The following is a 5,668-nucleotide window of genomic DNA, read 5'->3' as shown; positions in this document are numbered from 1 at the left end:
TGTAGGGCATTTTTTCTGAATGAAATGACATCTATGGGACATGCCTACCATTTTGTTCAATAAAATCTATGGAGCATGCCATTTTGTTCAATAAAATCTGCAGCTGTTGGGCTCCTGAAAGTTAGACTTCTTTCACGATCAACACAGTTTTAAGTGGTGTTCTCTTTAAAAATCACTGAAAGTTTAAAGCATCATTCTATCACATTGGCCACCTTTAAAAAATAGCAACACTTAGCAAGAGCAAAAATATAATACCACAGCCTCAAGAACTCCCACATCTGGATAATTCTTGAGGAAAACTGGCAGCATTTTTTTTAATGAAGAAACATGTTAATGATATTTATCCAATGCCTCCAGACAGTCTCAACCTTTAACCATTTGCTCTAAATGTCGGAACTTACACCTGTTAAATTATAGCACAGAAAAACAAAGAAATGCCCCTGTGGGCAGGTGTGTAATGAAGGAAGACAAGACTGCTTTGCTTGTGTGACGTCACAGGGAGCGACCAATGGGAAATGACTCCTGATACAACTAAAGGAACAGAAAAATAATTGTTATACAAAGTTGATTAGGGTAGAAATTGGTCCCAAACACAATGTAGTCTCAACAATATTAAATACCAAAAGAAAAAAATCAAGAAGAACTTGTGTAACTATGCAAAGGTCATCACGGAATTAACAGCAGTATTTATTATCTGAATAGCATAGGTATTTTTCTCTTCTACTGCTCTTTCATTTCTTTCTATCATTTCGTATAATGAGATTTTATTGCTTTTATTTGTTTATTATTATTTTTATTTATTTTGCGCTCAGAATGAAAGATGAATATTATCGAATAAACCCCTAAAAATACCACATTGGAATGTGCAACTCTCTATCAGTGAGAACACTAACTTAATAATGCCATTATAATAAGAAAATTAACTTAAAGTAGGACATTTCACTTTTGGCTGTGGTCGATAATTAGAACTCTTTTTTATATGAATTCATTTATGTGCCATTTACTTGCCAAAGATATTTCAGTCGTTTAATTGGGAATTCACAAGCATACAGATTTATCTGTAGGTGTTGTCCCTTGATTCAGATAAACTTTTAAAAAGAAATAAGCATCTCCTTGCATATAACTTCTCTACAATGCGGCTACTAGTTTCTAGGTTTCTAAACTAGAAGTTTGCAGGACATCGTGGCAATGGGCTCGTTGTTTTAAAAAAAGGAATGATTATCAAAATTATTACAGTCATCTATCAAAAATACCCACCAGCATAATAAAAGTCTGCACATTTATTCACAAAGCCTTGCCTGGGTACTGCTGTGCCACACCTCTGAGGCTCCATCTCAGCAAACGGTGCTCTTCCACTAGAACTCTCCTTGTTGCTGTGACTAATGGCTGCTGAGAACTGCCTTATGCTCCTGTAAGGACAAAGAAAGGGCTTACTTTGACTTATGGCTTAAGAAGAGACACAGGAACAAGAGTTGTCTGGCCTCTCTGTGTGGGCAGTCAGGAAGCAGAGAAAGATAGCCGCTGATGCCCAGCTAACTTTCTCTTCTCAGTGCAGACCCAGCCTATGAAATAGATACCATTCCTTTGTGAGGACGGTCTTCCTCATCTTAATTAGTTCAGTCTGGAAACATTTTCTCAGACATGCCCAGAGGTTTGCCTTTTAGACAATTCTAGAACCTGTTAAATTGTCAGTAATACTAGTCATCTCAAACACTGTATAAAATATTACAAAGCTTAAAGTGGGTGAAGAAAGTCGCCTGCTGTAAGTACATCAAGAGAGATAAGCCATGGGTCCTTAAGACACAGCCATAGCTTTCCAGAAAAAGTCCAGACTCACACATTGAATACAGAACATTAACAATCAAAGTTTTCAATCAAGGGAATGCTTTGCCATATTACTAGAAAGCCCTTAATTTGAAAGGGACAAAACATAAAGTCCCAACTGTTAAAATAGTAAGAAGCAACACACAACAAAAATGGGCAAAATTCATATTCACAGCTGTCTGTGAGAATTATGATTGACGTCAGACAGCATGCTCTGTTAACATGGCCCTCAAAGAGCAACCAATCCTAAACATTGCACACAAACCTAGTGGTGGAGTGAATCACAATTTTGGGGAAAGTTTCGATTGCACAGAGTCACAGGCAGACTCCAACTTGATACGTTGCTGAGCCAAACCACAATGCTTTAATAGCAATCTATTCTGTCATATCAGCAGGGCTCTGAGAAACTGAAGGTGAAAGTCCTTAGCGTGGAAAAAATGAGGTTTGCCTCCCTAACTACAAAGAAAAAGATGATCCCACAGTAGAAGAACCCAGGGGGATCTCAACAAACACTAATGTAAAATATCAAAGGCGGGCCCAGGGATTTTTGCCTGGTTATTAACAAGAGAGGCAACTGCTCACAAGAAATTCTGGTTAATAAATCTCAGGCCTCAGTCTCTAGGGAATTAATTCTGAAGACTCTTCAGGTCTCACAGGTGACCTACTAGCCTACTTCAATGATTGACCTGTGTAGAATTAATCATGACATAATAAGAAAAAGGGATGGGAATTTTGAAGAATTTGGGACCTTTGACATGTTTTATAGGTAGGATAAAGTCCCCTCAAATGTCTACCAGAAAAACCAATATTCCATATATGTACCACGTTACTGGACAATTTTTTTTTCCCAGAGGTGACCCTGAAGATCTTTTTTGAGAGGAAAAGATGAGTGTGGGTTACCCAGGTGGGCCTCAATATCATCATGGGTTGTCCTTTCAGGAAGGAGGCAAGAGGGGAGAGCCAGGGCCTGGAGATGCCACACTGTGTGAAGATGGTGGTAACCCCAGAATGTGGAGCATGTTAGGAAATGAACTCTAAACTCAAGCCCCAGTAAAATGCAGGACCCTAAGACGCAGCTAGAGTATTCCACTGACAATCCAGCCCTGGCTTCAAGCCTCAGAGAATTATATTGGACTTCTGACATCCAAAACTGTAAAATAAATTCTTTTACATTGGTGTAAGCCCCCAAGAACATCATATCATCAGTTAAAACAAATGCAAATTAATACTTACAGCATTGGCCTTTATTAGTTTTCTGAAGAGAGGGGCTATGGCGGAAATTTCTAGGTATCATCAACTGGCCATTATCATTCACACCACGTAAACATAAAATCCTAAAATTCAGTGTTCTCCGCTGCAACAGACTGCTAAGAACACCGTGCTACCCTTCTGCCAATATGACCATGTTTCTACGTGGCCTGTGAAAACCTCACTGGGCAAGCTCACTGAGCCACAACCTCACAGGGAGCCCTCACACTCCTCCCCCACTTTCTCCTTTCCACATCTGCTGCTGGAGTCTGGACAGAGCTGTTGGAACTCCAAGATGCTGTGTGAATGGAAGTCACACCCTGGGCGACAACACAGCAGGAGCCTGGATGCCAGCTAAGAGCTGCAAGCACTGGGCCAGAGAGATGCCCTGCCACCCTGTCTGAGCAACTGACGTCAGAGCTGCTCTTGCAGATGAATTCGTCCTGTCCAGTTGCAGATGCAAGTTCTACTTCAGATATCAACATACCATTATTTAAGAAAGACATGGCCATCCGAGTACACACCCTCTCTTTATGGCTTACCTGGATCCTCTTCCTGAACCATCTCACCTCCTCTCAGGACACTGCCAGCTGGCTTTCACATAACACTAATTAATAAGCAACACAATCATAGTGAACATTCTTGGCTCTTTTGCCCCAAACACTCTTATTAATTATTGGCATGTATTAACTAAATTATTTCCTACCAAATCCTCCAAGAAATAATTTATTTTTTTTCCATTTTACCCACGGATAAACTGAAGTCCAAGGATTTAAAGCTATCTTAATTTACCTCTCTTTTCTTTATTTACCTTTCATTTATTTATGTGATGTTGTATTCTCTCTGAAACCCATGTCTCTATGAATAAAACTAATAGTCAAACAATGCAAATCTGATCCACAAAAGCCCAGCCTAGAATCATGCTTCAGAGACTGGGCACGCTCAGGGTAGTGTGGCCATAGATTATAGTCACATTCTAAGACCAGGTTAGACCATAGCTTATAGGGATGACCAAATATGTACCTTAAATTAATTGCACTGAGAAATAATGCAGTGCTTAAAAATCAATAAGTATACTAGAGGGAGAGAGAGAGGAGAAGGAAGAGGAAGAGGAAGAGAAGTGGGACAAAGGGACACAACAGAGTAAAGAAAGGTTTTTAATGAAAAAAAAAAAAACAAATTCTGACTTCCTCTGGCTGAATAATTAGATGTAGCTTTGGGGAGGGAGTCTTGTCCCCAAAACCAAAATGCTCTCCAGTTTGAAACACTGGGCTTACTTGTCTCATAAAGATATGCATCGCCGGGAGGTGGTGGCGCACACCTTTAATCCCAGCACTTGGGAGGCAGAGGCAGGTGAATTTCTGAGTTCGAGGCCAGCTTGGTCTACAGAGTGAGTTCCAGGACAGCCAGGGTTACACAGAGAAACCCTGTCTCGAATAAACAAACAAACAAAAAAAAGATATGCATCATTTCTGCCACTGATTCATCAACTGTGGGTGGGGCACATTGAAAATGTCCACCTGCTGTCCTGTCCCAGTCTAGATCAAAGGTCTGAAACTATGTCCAGGGACAGAAGCCACATCACCTGGGTCGTCATACACATGGACAGCGGATGTTCCCCGTGGTTCGGGTGTTAAAGCCTTGGTCTCTAGAGTGACGCTGTTTGGAGAGGCTGTGGACTGAGGAAGCCAGGTCTTGGGGCGGGTCTTTAGCTATTCGTGTAGCTATTTAATCCAACTGAAACATTTCCTGCCACCAGGAAAGAAGTAAAATTGACAGGACTCGGAAAGTAAGTGAAATCCAAAAGTCTAAGGGTGTTCCTTAAACTATGAAAAGCCACAAGGTCCCTTTCCAGAGTTACACAAGCAGAACAACTCTAGTGAGCAGAGAAGACCGTGACCTGAGGAGCTGCTGAAAGCAGAAGGGAGACAGACAGCTTTGGTGGCCTTTTTAGGGATGTGGCTGCCTTTGATCACCCACAGTTCCTGTGAGCATGGGACTGTTGACATAAAACTGTAAACTCTCATCCAGGAAGAGGCGGGGGCTTGGAAATTCTAGTCAGTCCCTGGCTCCATAAATGAGTTTGTTCAAAGTCAGCTTGGGATACATAAGATTTTGTCTCAAAAAATAAGAAGGGAGGGAGGGAGGGAGAGAGGGAAGGAGGGAGAAAGGGAGGGAGGAAGGGAGGGGGAAAGGGAGGGAAAGAAGGAGGAAGGAAGGGAGGGAGGGAGGGAAGGAAGGAGGGAAGGAGGGAGGGAGAGAGGGGTGAATTTGGTATATCTGACTATTTGATCTCTCTGACTTTTGGGGGACAGAGCCCTGCAACCTGAGCCTGCTTTAATAACTCATCTCCAGCACTAACGCTCTGAGCACTAACCTTTCAAGCCATAGTCATGAGTAGCAGATGGTGTCTTCTCTAAATACTGCTGGAGATCTGAGGCTCAGTCCATCAGAACACAGACTCATGCACAACACAGACAAAATGCACAGCACACAGATACATGCATAGCACACAGTCACATGTAGCAGCACAGACACATGCAGCAACCCACAGACACATGCACAGCACAACACAAAGACACATGCACCAGTACAC

This window comes from Grammomys surdaster, unplaced genomic scaffold (genome assembly GCF_004785775.1).
Source record: "Grammomys surdaster isolate TR1022 unplaced genomic scaffold, NIH_TR_1.0 193, whole genome shotgun sequence".
Classification (NCBI taxonomy): Eukaryota; Metazoa; Chordata; class Mammalia; order Rodentia; family Muridae; genus Grammomys; species Grammomys surdaster.
Note: the sequence above shows the minus strand (reverse complement) of the source record.